Below are 16,693 nucleotides of genomic sequence, written 5' to 3'. Positions count from 1 at the left end.
TCCACCATATCCTTGACACAATGCTCTGGTAAGTTCTTAACATGTCCATTTTACTAGACTATAATATACAGAAAAATCCTATTCTGATCATATAAACATGTAACTGCTACAGCCAATAATTGACTGCAACCATGATGAGAAGTTCACAGCTGAGGCCACTGATTGGCTGCAGAGGCCATATGATGTTACTGGAGCAAATAAGACTTGGGGATTGGTGGATGACCTGGGCAACAGTGTGGAGGAGAGGCAGAGGAATATCTATGGTTTTTAGACCAAGCTGGCATGTTTGTACAGATGCTAATGTCATAAATAATATTCCTGGTTGGCAATAATGGTGACCACAACTACTACATATACAGAAATTAAGAAATGACATCCAAAAGTGAATATCTTATAAGATTTTAAATGGTTAGTACACTTCAGCATTCTGACCTCACATCGGTGTAGACAAGTACATTTTTCTACTCAATTTTTGCATATATTCTCATATATTATGCTAATTATTCCACATTTTAAATCGTTTCTCGTTAATTGAGGAGTAAAGTAATTTGTACTGCTCCTCCAAGTCTATGATCTTGTCATCTTCGCTGTGCTTTTTTTTAATACACACATAACTAATGATCAACCAAGACTGCTTAGAGCTGCAAATAACTCATGTTGGCTCTGCAATGCAGGGAAATCCTGTGACATAATGGGTGCTTCCCAAAGCATCTGCTAGGCAATTCCAATTAACATTTCAAACAAGGATATCTGCCTGATGCTGTTCCATGTGTTATTATATTTTCTCATTCACAGCACTGTATTCTGAGATAAAGCTTCGTTAGCCTTATTAAATAGATTAAATAGATGTTTTTGTTCATTTTAAAAGACCACTTAACCCCGGGAACTGTTTTTCAGAAATTAACAATGGACATAAAACAATTTTTAAACAGCAGAGCCACCCCTTTAACAAATTCACAAGCTCAAACAGATTGAGCAATTTTAATATGAGGCTCTGTTTATGTTGGCAATAATGGTCTGTAAGAATAGTTAACGGCAACATTTGCTGTATGCAATGCAAAGTTTGCCATCAAAATATCAACGAAACATCCACAAACCTTCGTGTCTATACTAGAGTTGAGCGAAACGGGTCAAAAAATTTCAAAAGTCGCCGACTTTTGGCAAAGTCGGGTTTCATGAAACGAAACCCGACCCTAGGATGAGGTCGGCCACGAGGTCGGCGACTTACGCGCCAAAGTCGCGTTTCAAAAGTTTGTTTTGCGCTCTTTTTCAGCCAATCAGGATCCACAGACACTGTGGGCAACGTGATGACATAGGCAGGGGTCACCACCATCTTTCAGAAGGGCATGCAAGTGATTGGCTAGCTTTGGTGGGCGTCACAGGGGGTATAAAAGGGCGTGCACGCCGACCGCCATCTTACTTCTGCCGATCTCAGTATAGGGAGAGGTTGCTGCTGATTCTGTAGGGAGAGCGTTAGGCAGGGAAGAAGACAAAAAAACTGCTTCTGCTGCTAGCGATTTGGCCTGCACAACACACCAGTCACTGTGTGTGCAGTGCAAGGGGAGGCTATATAGTGGTGTATCAGGGGTGTTGGTTGTTGGGCTGCCTTCTAAGGCTTCCTGACATTCCTGCATTGCTGTTTACCCACTGCTCCGCAAACTGCTTTTTTAAAAGCAATCCCAATTTTTTTTTTTGTCCTGCTGAAAAGAAAAAAAAACTGCTTCTGCTGCTAGCAATTTGGCCTGCACAACACACCAGTCACTGTGTGTGCAGTGCAAGGGGAGGCTATATTGTGGTGTATCAGTGGTGTTGGTTGTTGGGCTGCCTTTTAAGGCTTCCTGACAGGCTGGCATTGCTGTTTACCCACTGCTCTGCAAACTGCTTTTTTAAAAGCAATCCAATCTCCCTTATCCTCTAGTCACTTTTGTCACAGCTGTGCCATCGAGCCTGTGACATAGCGCTCAGATATCAGTGGGCCTCACACAATCCAAAAGTGTCCAATGTCCAAAAGTGTGTGCAGAGATTCAAAATCTCCCTTATCCTCTAGTCACTTTGGTCACAGCTGTGCCATCGAGCCTGTCACATAGTGCTCAGATATTCATTGGGCCTCACACAATCCAAAAGTGTCCAGTGTCCAAAAGTGTGTGCAGAGATTCAAAATCTCCCTTATCCTCTAGTCACTTTGGTCACAGCTGTGCCATCGAGCCTGTCACATAGCGCTCAGATATTCATTGGGCCTCACACAATCCAAAAGTGTCCAGTGTCCAAAAGTGTGTGCAGAGATTCAAAATCTCCCTTATCCTCTAGTCACTTTGGTCACAGCTGTGCCATCGAGCCTGTCACATAGCGCTCAGATATTCATTGGGCCTCACACAATCCAAAAGTGTCCAGTGTCCAAAAGTGTGTGCAGAGATTCAAAATCTCCCTTATCCTCTAGTCACTTTGGTCACAGCTGTGCCATCGAGCCTGTCACATAGCGCTCAGATATTCATTGGGCCTCACACAATCCAAAAGTGTCCAGTGTCCATAAGTGTGTGCAGAGATTCAAAATCTCCCTTATCCTCTAGTCACTTTGGTCACAGCTATGCCATCGAGCCTGTCACATAGCGCTCAGATATTCATTGGGCCTCACACAATCCAAAAGTGTCCAGTGTCCAAAAGTGTGTGCAGAGATTCAAAATCTCCCTTATCCTCTAGTCACTTTGGTCACAGCTGTGCCATCGAGCCTGTCACATAGCGCTCAGATATTCATTGGGCCTCACACAATCCAAAAGGGTCCAGTGTCCAAAAGTGTGTGCAGAGATTCAAAATCTCCCTTATCCTCTAGTCACTTTGGTCACAGCTGTGCCATCGAGCCTGTCACATAGCGCTCAGATATTCATTGGGCCTCACACAATCCAAAAGTGTCCAGTGTCCAAAAGTGTGTGCAGAGATTCAAAATCTCCCTTATCCTCTTGTCACTTTGGTCACAGCTGTGCCATCGAGCCTGTCACATAGCGCTCAGATATTCATTGGGCCTCACACAATCCAAAAGTGTCCAGTGTCCACAAGTGTCTGCAGAAATTCAAAATCTCCCTTATCCTCTAGTCACTTTGGTCACAGCTGTGCCATCAAGCCTGTCACATAGCGCTCAGATATCAGTGGGCCTCACACAATCCAAAAGTGTCCAGTGTCCACAAGTGTCTGCAGAAATTCAAAATCTCCCCTGTCCTATAGACACCTTGTACCTTGTTTTACATTACTATATAGTTTGTTGGATTTTGTCTACATTTCTACCAAAAATGAGGAAGGCTGGTGGAAGAGGCCGTGGAATTGGGCGGGGGTTGGCAGCTGGTAATGATGGTGTTGGTGGTGGATCTGATGGTAGTGGCAAGAGCAAAATAGGACCGAATGCAGGAGGTGTTGAGCCTGCGTCATCGTCTGGCTACATAAGGCCTCGAACGCTTAGTTTTCTAGGAGTTGGCAAACCGCTTTTAAAGCCAGAGCATCAGGAAAAAGTTTTGTCTTACATTGCTGACTCAGCCTCCAGCTCTATCGCCTCCTCTTCTTCAGTTGTAAAAAGTAAAAGCACTGAGTCGTCATTGGAGGCTCATGTTCATGAACCACACCTTTCCTTGTGTCCTTCACCCCAACCAAGATTGAAGGATGACGCAGGCCATACTACTGATTACTCCATGGAGCTGTTTTCACATACCATGCCTGGATTATCAAGTCAAATGGTGAATTACCCAGGCCAAGATGAATCTGACATGGAGTGCACTGATGCACAGCCGCTGATGGATGATTCTGCTGGTACATTCACTCAGAGCACTACATTGTCCTCACAGTGACCCAGATTGGCATCCATTGGGGGAAGAGGGTGCTGCTTCCAATAGCTCAGATGAGGAGCATCCACAGCAGACATCGACATCGCAACAGCTGTTATCTGGCAGGCCCGGAGCACTCCAAAGACAGGTTCCAAACATCAAAAGAGTTGCTGGACAGCTTGTCCAGAGGGTCAAAAGATCACAGCGTGATAGGGCGCAAAATGTCTGCCAAAGTAGGAAGAGTGCAGTGTGGCACTTTTTTGAACAAAATCCTCATGATCAGGCCAAGGTTATCTGTAAGAAGTGCGTAAAGACCTTTAGCCGAGGGAAAAATCTGAAAAATTTGAATACCAGTTGCATGCTTAGACATTTAACCAGCATGCACTTGCAAGCGTGGACACAACACCAAACCTCAAGTGCCACATGTGCAACTGATCACAAAGAAGGTAGTCAGCAACGCTACATTGTTTCCCCCACTGTAAGCCCACCGGTTAGCACAGCAGCAAATGTTGAGGTGTCGTTGCAAGGCCACAGCAGTCAGGGAATCCCACTGTTATATCAACGAAAGACTGATTCTAGGCCATCAGAAAGAACACCAACTCCATCACCATCATCAACCCTCTCTCAGTCCGCCCTCTCCACCGCTACTTCCACCATATGCAGCTCTCAAGTCCAGCTCACCCTCCCAGACACTATGAGTAGGTCAAGAAAGTACTCAGTCTCTCATCCGCGTACACTGGGTTTGAACGCCCACATTGCCAAACTAATCTCGTTTGAGATGATGCCCTTTCGGTTGGTGGAAAGCACAGCTTTCCGTGAACTCATGGCCTATGCAGTACCACGCTATGACCTACCCAGTCGCCACTTCTTCTCTCGCAAAGCCATCCCAGCCCTCCACCATCATGTGAAAGACCGCATTGTCCATGCACTCAAGCAGTCAGTGAGCGGAAAGGTGCACCTCACAACTGATGCATGGTCCAGTCGGCATGGCCAGGGCCGTTATGTGTCCATCACTGCGCACTGGGTTAATGTGGTGGATGCAGGGTCCACAGGGGACAGTGGTGGTGGGACAGTGCTGCCTAGCCCACTGTATAGGAAACAGTTGGCTGCAGGTGTTCGACCCTCCTCCTCCTCCTCCAGAAGCGAAAGCTCGTCCACAGAGCGCAGTCGTACGAGCACTCCATCTGCAGCTGTCACTGTTGCACACGATGTGTCCCCCTATCGAGCAGCTAGTGGAAAGCATCAGCAGGCTGTGTTGCAGATGATGTGTTTGGGCAACAGACACACCGCCGAGGTGCTGGCCGAGTACTTGAAGCGACAAACTGAGTCATGGCTGGGCAGTGTACATCTTGAGGCAGGCAAGGTAGTTAGTGATAACGGCCGTAATTTTGTGGCAGCCATAGCCCTTTCAAAACTCAGCCATATACCTTGCTTGGCTCACACCTTGAACCTGGTGGTGCAGTGCTTCCTCAAAAATTATCCGGAGTTAACAGCCCTGCTCCAGAAGGTGCGAAGACTGTGCGCGCACATCCGCCGGTCGCCTGTACACTCCGTTCGTATGCAGAAGCTGCAGCGATTGCTCCACCTTCCCAACCACCGCCTCATTATCGACATTGCAACAAGGTGGAACTCCACCCTGTACATCGTTGAGCGGCTGTGCGAGCAGAGGCAGGCCATAATGCATTTGTGGGAGGATACACGGCCACGCACTTTGAGAGCAGACATGGAGTTGACAGGTGTGCAGTGGTTGAAGCTGAAAGACCTCTGTAAAGTCCTTCAGTGTTTTGAGGAATGCACACGGCTGGTAAGCGCAGACGACGCCATCCTAAGCATGAGCATCCCACTTATGCGTCTGCTCATGCAAACTTTGACGCACCTTAAGGAGCAGGCGTCTGCAGCCAATGTTGATGAGGAGGAAGAGGAGGAGGGAATCCTTGATGACATTCAGCCATTGTCTGCTCAGGGACCTCTCCTGGACGAGGTGGAGGAAGAAGAGGAGGAGGAGGAGGATGATGGGGATGATTACTTAGGGGAGGAGGAAGCATCTCATGGGGCAAGTGAAAATGTTGGCGTGGCAAGGTCTGGTACAGGGTTTGTGCGTGACTGGAGGGATGTGGATTTGCCAGAAAGTGCTCCTCCAACCAGCACTCGCAGTGCATCATTGACACCGGTAACATTGGCCCACATGTCAGATTATGCCTTGTAGATCCTAAAAAGGGACCCACGCATTGCCAAAATGATGAACGATGACGACTACTGGTTGGCCAGCATCCTGGATCCACGCTATAAAGGCAAATTACAAAACATCATGCCACAGGAGAACCTTGACCTAATATTGGCTAATAAACAAGCAACTCTGGTAAATCGGTTGCTTGAGGCATTCCCAGCACACAGCAGCGGTGATGGTTCTCACACGAGCCGTACGGGCCGGGGGCAGCTTGGCAGAGGTGTTCGTGGTGCACACAGCAGAAGTGGCGTTGGAGACAGGGGTTTCATGACAATGTTGTGGACTGATTTTTCAAGTACCGCTCACACAACTGGTAATACTGCATCGATGGAAAGTGACAGGAGACAGCAGTTGTCTACTATGGTTACAAACTACTTTTCCTCCCATATCGATTTTCTCCCACACAGGTCATTCCCCTTTGACTATTGGGCCGCTTAACTGGACACCTGGCCTGAATTGGCACAATATGCCTTACAGGAGCTCGCTTGCCCAGCTGCAAGTGTGCTATTGGAAAGAGTCTTCAGTGCAGCTGGATCAATCCTGACAGAAAAAAGGACCCGTCTGTCAACCCAAAATGTGGATGATCTAACCTTCATTAAAATGAACCACGCATGGGTTTCCAAGGATTTTGTCCCACCTTCCTCTGATGACACATAGGGTGACAGACAAATGGCTTGCTTTGGTCCACCTCTTCCTGGGACTTGACCTATTTCACCTTTTGCATCAGCTGAATGTCCAACATCAACATATGCCACTTTCTAAAACTCCCTAACTGTGCTGCCTCCCCCCCCATGGCCGGGGTCACCACCTAGCGCACGACACCGTGCGAGTGCCGTTGCCCTGGACAGGTGGGTAGGCCGACTCTTGGGCGCGGGCACTGGTACAGGGTCCTTCATAGTGCAATCAAGTGTCTCTGACGGTGGTGGTGCACACCCGCCGTCAGACACACCGCCGTACTATGAGGGGCCCAGTGCCAGTACCAACGCCCACGAGTGGGCCCCCATTGCTTGGGCAGGGCCCCAGCATTTGCAATCTTTACCTCTCCCTGCTCCTCCGCTGTGTAGTCTGGGCCATCAAATCCATACTGTGCCTGACACCGTCTGAGCCTGCCTCCTGATGTATAGACATATATTTTGAATGTGTACGCTATCCATACATGTTATCCGGGGAAACGGTACCCTTTCTAACCTTTGTGCAATCACGTGCAATCCATACTGGGCCTAACACCATCTGAGCCTGCCTCCTGAGACATATATTTTGAATGTGTACGCTATCCATACATGTTATCCGGGGAAACGGTACCCTTTCTAACCTTTGTGCAATCACGTGCAATCCATACTGGGCCTAACACCGTCTGAGCCTGCCTCCTGAGACATATATTTTGAATGTGTACGCTATCCATACATGTTATCCGGGGATACGGTACCCTTTCTAACCTTTGTGCAATCACGTGCAATCCATACTGGGCCTAACACCGTCTGAGCCTGCCTCCTGAGACATATATTTTGAATGTGTATGCTATCCATACATGTTATCCGGGGATACGGTACCCTTTCTAACCTTTGTGCAATCACGTGCAATCCATACTGGGCCTAACACCGTCTGAGCCTGCCTCCTGAGACATATATTTTGAATGTGTACGCTATCCATACATGTTATCCGGGGATACGGTACCCTTTCTAACCTTTGTGCAATCACGTGCAATCCATACTGGGCCTAACACCGTTTGAGCCTGCCTCCTGAGACATATATTTTGAATGTGTACGCTATCCATACATATTATCCGGGGAAACGGTACCCTTTCTAACCTTGGTGCAATCACGTGCAATCCATACTGGGCCTAACACCGTCTGAGCCTGCCTCCTGAGACATATATTTTGAATGTGTACGCTATCCATACATGTTATCCGGGGATACGGTACCCTTTCTAACCTTTGTGCAATCACGTGCAATCCATAGTGGGCCTAACACCGTCTGAGCCTGCCTCCTGAGACATATATTTTGAATGTGTACGCTATCCATACATGTTATCCGGGGATACGGTACCCTTTCTAACCTTTGTGCAATCACGTGCAATCCATACTGGGCCTAACACCGTCTGAGCCTGCCTCCTGAGACATATATTTTGAATGTGTACGCTATCCATACATGTTATCAGGGGATACGGTACCCTTTCTAACCTTTGTGCAATCACGTGCAATCCATACTGGGCCTAACACCGTCTGAGCCTGCCTCCTGAGACATATATTTTGAATGTGTACGCTATCCATACATGTTATCCGGGGATACGGTACCCTTTCTAACCTTTGTGCAATCAAGTGCAATCCATACTGGGCCTAACACCGTCTGAGCCTGCCTCCTGAGACATATATTTTGAATGTGTACGCTATCCATACATGTTATCCGGGGAAACGGTACCCTTTCTAACTTTTGTGCAATCACGTGTAATCCATACTGGGCCTAACACCATCTGAGCCTGCCTCCTGATGTATAGACATATATTTTGAATGTGTACGCTATCCATACATGTTATCCGGGGATACGGTACCCTTTCTCACCTTTGTGCAATCACGTGTAATCCATACTGGGCGTGAGAACGGCTGGCGAGCTGTTAAGCAAGCTACAGCACCTGTGGTTTGCACACGTAAGTTTTTCATTTTTTCAGGAATGACGGTTATGCCTAATTCCGGAACTGCGGTTGACCTGCACTTACTGGGAAATCATTGTTCGCGGGTAATAATTGTAATCAGTGATCCCCATCACTAACGTTGTTCAGCGGGTTATCTGCACCTGTAAGCGACAAACGCTGGCCTTTTAAGTGTAGCGCACATGCAGCCACGGACATGTAAGGGCATGACACACCAGTTATTGGCCAATCTCATGTGCCAGAGCCTCACGTGTCCCTCTAGTAAGCTGGACTCGGACCGCGGGGCATGACGGAGTCTCGTTCGTTAACGGAATTAAGCTTGCAATGTGTGCATCTGTTCTGTAGCTGGCATGGTTGAGGTTTCCCAGGTGGAGTCGAATTTAACCGTAGGCTCCACTCCTGGTGGTGCCCTTCTGGACATTCCTTTAAGGTTCAGCTTTGCAACCATACTGCCCACGTAAAACAAAAACTTTGCCTTCATGAACGCTGTTTGGAGGGTCATGACTCGTGGGAATAACGCCGCCCAATCAGTTAACCTGCTAGAGAGATCCTTCGTTGCTCCCAAGCATGATATCACACTCCCTAGGAAGAAGGTAATGCCACTGTGGCGACCGTACTCCTGGGGGCGACACAAGTGCACTGATGCCCAGCCACTGCTCGATGAATCTGCTGGTACATTGACCCAGACCACTACATTCCCCTCGCACGCTACACGACCTGAATCTGACCCTGATGAAACTCAGGTTACCCTTCCCATATACAGTTCCATCTTACACGGTGACAAAGAGGAAGCTGCAGATGATAGTGCAGGTTCGGCCCACCCGCCATCAGACACACCACCGTACTATCAGGGGCCCTGTGCCAGTGCCGTCGCCAATGAGTGGGCCCCCCCTGCTTGCCCAGGATCACAGCACTTGCAAAGTTGAAATACTGTGCAGTGAGATGGAAGATGGGGACGACGAGGAATCCAGACAAGTACAGGGATTCCCTAGCGAGGAGACTTATTTGATTGTTTTCAATGTTGGGACAGCAATTTTTGGGGAGCACTATACTCTGGAGAATGATAGATGGGGCCCACCATACACTGGAACATTCCTAAGGTAGACATCAGACACTGGAGCAGCATTTACAGGGCCCATTATACACTAGAGCATTAGAAATGGGGCCCATTATGTTTGGAGCATTATTTGGGCCCATAAGACAGTGGAGCTTCATCCATGGGGACCAACATATACTGTAGCATTATGTGGAGCTCATCATATACTGTTTCAAACATTATATGGGACCAATGATTCTGTATGGAGAAATAGATGGGCCTCGTCATGAGATGTAAAAAGTGAGGTATTTTTCATTGTACTATACCGCTATTTCTCTGCCGTATCGGAGCATGATGAGTTGTGGTATGTGTTAAAGGGGCGCTCTTTCGCCCAGGGCACATGAAAACCTGCAGCCAGCCCTCCCCCCCCACAACTTTAGCCAAATAACCCCCATTTTTCAGTGCGTAACTTGTATTATGAAGTTAATTAAGGTTGACAAGCTTAAGTAAGAAGAATTGATGCTTTTGGCATTCAAATGGGCACTGTAGGTGTGTTTCCTGTCCTCTCACTGCCGACTTTTATTCCCCATTGACTTACATTGGGTTTCGTGTTTCGGGACGACCCCGACTTTTCCCTATAATCGGACGATCTTGCTCGACCCGACTTTTGGAAAAGTCGGGTTTCACGAAACGAAACGCGACCCTAAAAAACCAAAAGTCGCTCAACTCTAGTCTATACACCTGCACATCAATACAAAAATGTTCACCATTAAGCGTTTGTGCCATGAATATCTCCACTCTAGGCAGCAACCTTGAATGTGCACTCTGTATGTAGTCTGAACAGAGTTTTACCATGAATTTTTGTGGAACTTTCAACCAGTTGATTAATTATATACTGTAAGTCAAACAACACATCACAAACAAAATCTACATACAGTATCTATACATCAGTGCAATCGTTAGACAACTGACTGATATGAAACATCCATCTTTAGAATTGACAAAGAATATATGCAGCATAATGAACCAAAAAATAGAGCAGTGAGAGTACAGCCATGCATCAAACAACAAAAGAAAAACGAGATTGAGCATGTTGCTTGCTAATAGGTACTGTATAGTTGCAATTAACATAAAATAAAATGGGCTGCAAAGTCCTATATAAAGTATATTATTGCTCAAGTGAGACAGAGACAAGCCAAGAAAGAGGGGAGATACTAATGATGAATTTTACATGTTATGGCAGAATATGCGGGTGTTGGGATCATCTGGTGGGATGGATCCTCCAAGCCCAAGGTCCAAGTGGGCACATGAGCTATGGATGTCGGTGCTTGGTGCATCAGACAGGTGAATCACATAGGAGACCGATGGCAGAGGTACTGGAGACATCAGGCGGACAGGAGACTGAGGTACAAGAAGCTGCAGGCAGTCAGGGAACATTCTGGAGACCATAAACATGTTCCAGAAATACTTAAGGCCGCAGGCAGACAGGAGGCTTAGTGACTGGAAGCCGCAGACATCCAGGACATGTCTAGAAGACTGCAGGAAAGTTTAAGAGATACTGAAGGCCACAGGCAAGACTTGGGGACTGGAAACCATAGGTAGTCAGGAGATGTTTTTTAGACCACGGACAAGACTCAGGAACACTAAAATCTTAATACCAAGGCACAGGTGCTTGTCTTGGTGAGACTTATATAGGCCCAGGAAGATGATGACTTGAGAATACACTGGACCATCTGCAAAGATCAACATAGAGCACAACAGAGTTTAGCAGATTGGGGTGAGGGAAGCAAAGTCCAGATCCAAAACAGGTGCATAACAGGGAGTTCTTCTTACCTACTTTTTTCCTCCTTCTCTCCTAGTAAGATGTCTAGCATTTTTTGCTCCTGGTTTATAGCTGGTTTGAATCTATGCATTCAATTACGTGACTACAGTATTGTGCTTTGATTACTTTAGATTTTTGCATAAGTGTTTACAATATTTGTGTTCAGGGTTTTTTTTTTTTATTTATTGTATCCTGTGTATGATTTTGGTACCTTGTTAGTCTTTTAATTGTTTACAATTTGGTTTGTGTCCTTTTTGAGAATCAATAAACTTAGCATTTGTCTTTGCCACTCATTTCCTCTTTTGTCATTTACTATTATTAGCAATATATGCAGCAGAGTAACAAAACAGAGTAGAGATGAGCAATTTAATTGGTGCTGCACTTGTTCAGTCTTGCCCTCTGGACCTAGTGTGGTCAGAGATGCCCTGAAAGCTGGGCTAAGGATGACAGTCAGAGAAGTGATGACTATCTGCCACAGAGGATTGGATTGAATGGCTGACCAGGATAGCACAAATCTAATTGCTCATCCATCGAACAGAGACGTCATTCCATTATCACATTTATGCCCTCTTTGTCAAATTTAAAGAGTTAAAAAGCCTCATATCAGCCTAAAAATAACTTATTGATAATAGGTATGTGTGACACCCCAGAGTCCGGTTGTCACAGTGACATTGCCTCCCTCTAAGAGGTGAAGTCATGCTTGGAGGCAGAAGGGGGCCCCCATGCCAGGTAACATAGATTAAATCACAATTCCTGCTGCAGGTCAGAAAAGTGATTTGCCTTATAAATTCTGGCCAGCAGATGGGGTTGGTGAGTGAGCTAGAAATGAGCTGAGGAAGTTGTCATGGAAACAAGAGCAGCTGTGAGCCCAGAAAAAATGACAAGACAGTTAAAACGTGAGGTAAAAAGATCTTTCTGGAAGATCCTGTCCGTTCAGGATGGGGAGCTGATCTGTGAGGAGTTGGTGATGGGAAGCTGATCTGTGAAGCGGGAAAGGACATGAGTAGAGACAGAGAGGCTCTGGGGAAGCTAAAAACTGAGTATAGCAGACCCCAGAGAAAGCACTAATAGAGAGAAAAGGGATGTCAGAGTCCTTGGTGGTCAAGAGCTGTATGTCCTGACAGCTGAATCTGAAAGTACAGGGGACTGCAATTTCCTGTGCGACATTGAACACCTGAGGGCATGGCAGCAGATAAGGAGCCCGGGGCTGATGGTGAAAAGGACGGTACCTGTGGAGTAGGCTCACGCTGACAGCCGTACAGGTTAGAGAAATCATCACAAATAGAGGGTTTCAGCTTAGTTATAAACGGCAGAGACCAAAGCGCAGAAGGAAGGTCCTAAACCCCCACCTGGCAGGGTGGATCCCCTGAATGCCTCCAGGTGAGCCGGACTCAAGCCATCACCTGTATGTGGTACTCCGGATTGCAACCAATTGCCAGTAAAAGGTAAAGAAACTGCACCTCTCTGTGTCCTTCTCTCATTTCTCTGCACCCCAACATTCACAGCCATCTTAACTATTAATCAAACATCTTTACCCTGAGACTATTGCTCTACCTGTGGAGAGCTATTTTCACCTCAGCTGCGACTCACCAGCAGTCTCAGGAGAGCAACACCACAGCGCTGGTCACGTCTGACCAGAATACCACAGGTGGCGTCATGTATTTAATCATCTATAAACTTTATCTTCAGTTTTACCACATCTAACAACATCACAAACAACTTTTCCCTTCCACTATTTTATTATTTAATGGACGCCCCAGGGCTACGGACCTGGTCACCGCCGCCGTGACACCGTCCCCATTGATGTCAACGGGCCCGGTACCAAGTACCCCACGGCCCTGCCTGCCCTCACGCTCATGTGCGCGGGGCGCTCCATATGCAAACAAGTGAGTCCACTTTATGTTAAAGGAACCTGTCACCATGAAATTGTAGTCCAAACTTCAGGCATCATGATATAAAGCAGGAGGAGCTGAGCAGATTGATAGTAGTTTTGTGAGAAAAGAATCAGTATAACCTGTGTTTTCATCATTTAATTCTCGGCTCCTTTGGGGATTTATGGTCCAGTAGGCGGTCCTATCAGCGAGTGACCGTAATCTCTGTATGCAGACTTCTACAAGAAAAGTCACTGATAGGACCTCCCACTGGGCCAAATATCCCAGTAAGAGCAGAGGATGAAATAATGAAAGCACAGGTTATACTGAATCATCTCACTAAACTATATATATATATATATATATGTCCACTCAGCTCCTCCTGCTCTATAACATGATGCCTGCAGATTGGAAAGCATTTTCAGTGTTAAAGTTTCCCTTTAATGAATCAATATTTCCATCCTCTAGTATCAGAATTTATCTCTGGATCAATGTCCCATCTCCAAAAGTTAGTATCTATAATGTCTCATCTTACATTCTTCAAGAAAGGCAAGCAGGCCCTTTTTGAACTTGGATAGTGAAACGAGCATCACAACATTGTGTGACAGGGGGTTTTATTGCTTCACTGCTCTTACAGTTAAGAATCACTGTTTGTGATGATGATGAAACTTTTTTCCTATAGATGTAGAGGATTCTCCCTTATAATTATTTTAGGCATAGGTTTAAAAAGAACATTAGAAAACTCTAGCTAGTCATATATTTGTCTCCCAAGAAAAAGTGAAAAACGGAACTCATCAGGTTCTGTGCTAAAATCCTTTATTTCATTAATGTAGCAAACAAAAGGTTCTGTGCTAAAATACTTTATTTCATTAATGTAGTAAACAAAGCGGTAGGCAGTGAGTGAGCAGGAGACTGTGAAGGATGACTGGTGTCAAGGTTCTTCTACGGGTCCAAACTATTGGTCAAGGTCAGGAACGTGACTACCACGGTCGCAGCGGTCGCAGCTGCTATGGGGCCCGGAGTGCTTAGGGTCCCGATCGCGGATCTGCAGCTGCTCATTGGCTGTGCAGCTCCGTGCTTTGATTGGCTGCCAGGCTGCAATTGGCCTGACGTGATGGCTGCTCTGTGTGCACAAGACTTGTGATGATGTCACAGGAGAGGAGGAGTCAGGGGTCACATGATCAGGAGCCTCTGTGTATGCAGGACTCTGCTGTGCTGGTTGTCATGGTGCTGGATGAGGGTAAGTTTATGTGTGGGGTCAGTAGGGGTTTACAGGGTGAATGTAGCAATGCCGTGTGTTTACAACGTGTATGGAGCGGAGCCTTGTGTGTACAAAGTGTATGGAGCGCTTTTCACTTTTTCATGGATGACATTGAATTATTGCTAATGCGAGCACCACCAGTAGTTTCTGCATATGACAAACTACTCCACATGTGGAAATAATTTATCCTATAATCAGCAAGGACTGGTGTCAAAATAAGCTCCATTTGAACCTATGAGTCATATATTTTTATATATAGTCTTATTTTTTCCGAATTAAATATCTCCAATTCTGACCATATTCTCATTTTAAATCTATTTTTATAAATTAGCTGCAATTTAATTGGCAACTGCTTTATTTCTCTTTAATAAATAAATTATTACTATAAAGCAGCAATCAGAGCAAGCACGTCTATTAATAGAGCTAGTTACAATTACATAGAGAAAGTGCTAGTGATAAGTGCTTTATCTGCAGTGACCTTGATGAAGCATATGTTAAAGTAGTGAGATCCGCACTTCTGTTAATGCACGGCAAAGACAGATGTGAATATTTTGTCCCTTCCAATATACAATGCTATATCTTCAGCTCACCATTGAATGGATTAAATACCTAGAGAGATTATTTAAGGCTTAGCAGAATGTTCATCTTTTCTCCATGACATTTAATCAAAACATGAAGTTTCCATCTGAGAAAAATGTATTGACCCAACAAGAAGAGACAGCAACATGGGAACAGTTAAAGGCTGTATTGCTAAATCAACAACTTTTTTTAATCTTCTGACAATAACAATAATGACAAACTGTTATATAATATGAATTTGCTTTAGCAGCTACATCAGAGAGAAATCATTCCCCTGCCAATTAACGATAGGACATTTCACTTTAGATGTAGCGGAATCGTAAGTAATTTAGAAATGAGAAATCATTTTGTCAAATTGAAAAATATAAACAGTTACCACAACTTTATATCTCGGCTTTGGGAATATTAGGAAATCTTTAATTACACTGTTCTACATATTTTCAAAAGTTATCAGGCTCAGTTATGAAATGAACCATTTCTTAATGATTTCGACCTCCTGAATTAAAATCTGACAATAATAATTTTTAGTTAGCTCTTGTTTCTATAATATCAGAGTTTTCTTTTTACTGCTCCATATAACTAATGCATAAAAGTTTCAGTACTTTGAGACATTATTATTTTTGCAAATACAAAGTTGCAGATTATTTTGTTATACCAATTTTCTGATATTTATTAAGAGGAAACTAAGCAATAATTCAAATAAGTCAATCATGTCTAAACACTATTGTGATTTATAAGCAAATACAGAAATTGCACTACAAAATTTGGTCCTCATTCAGTGACAACTCTTTTTTTTTTGCTTGTCTCTTGTACTCCTGCATCAGATCATCTCTTACAACTATCCAAAAGTAATCATGAAGCGTTGATAGATTCCATAGTTATCTGCTCTTGAGTTTCCCAAAAAATTAGTTATCACTAAAGTGAATGCTACCAATGCAGCCTTTTCTTTTCCTGCAACAAACAGACAAAATCCTCATCTTGAAGAAGCTTATGAATCTGAGGACCAATAAAGACTCCTTTTTTTATGTTTGCTTCACTCAACCTTAGAAGTGTATCAAAGAAATCTTTGAATCCTTTTGAATTTTTATCCTTTGCCTTTACAAATTTCTTCATTAGGCCCAGCATGATATGGATATGCAATGATGGTAAAAAAAAATCTTATGTGGGTCAACAAGTGTTGGATGCAGGACATTTTTACTTCTTGGCAAAAGTGAATGATGGAGAGGCAAGTCACTTTTATTGTAGTGATATTCCATTGCATGACTATCCCATTAACACAGAAAGCATCAGTACTTTGCGTATCCACCCTGGAGACCAAGTCAGAGGGCAACCACTTTTACATTACCAGAGAGGGGCCACAAATGTTTGTCAGAGTTCAGGCACCTTAACAGTTTTTTTATGTTGTCATAGGTTTCTTTCATGTGGGCTGTATAACCAAATGGAA

General features: G+C 44.9%; 1 protein-coding gene across 1 annotated transcript in view; it reads right to left on the bottom strand.

Moving 5' to 3' along the window:
* The window catches only part of CCDC85A (coiled-coil domain containing 85A), a 497,589-nt gene that overhangs the window by 244,938 nt on the left and 235,958 nt on the right, over window positions 1–16,693 (bottom strand). The window lies entirely within an intron of this gene.

The sequence above is a fragment of the Dendrobates tinctorius genome, unplaced genomic scaffold (genome assembly GCF_039654945.1).
Source record: "Dendrobates tinctorius isolate UK_male_01 unplaced genomic scaffold, ASM3965494v1 ptg000050l, whole genome shotgun sequence".
Classification (NCBI taxonomy): domain Eukaryota; kingdom Metazoa; phylum Chordata; class Amphibia; order Anura; family Dendrobatidae; genus Dendrobates; species Dendrobates tinctorius.
Note: the sequence above shows the minus strand (reverse complement) of the source record. Positions and strands in the feature narration are given on the sequence as shown.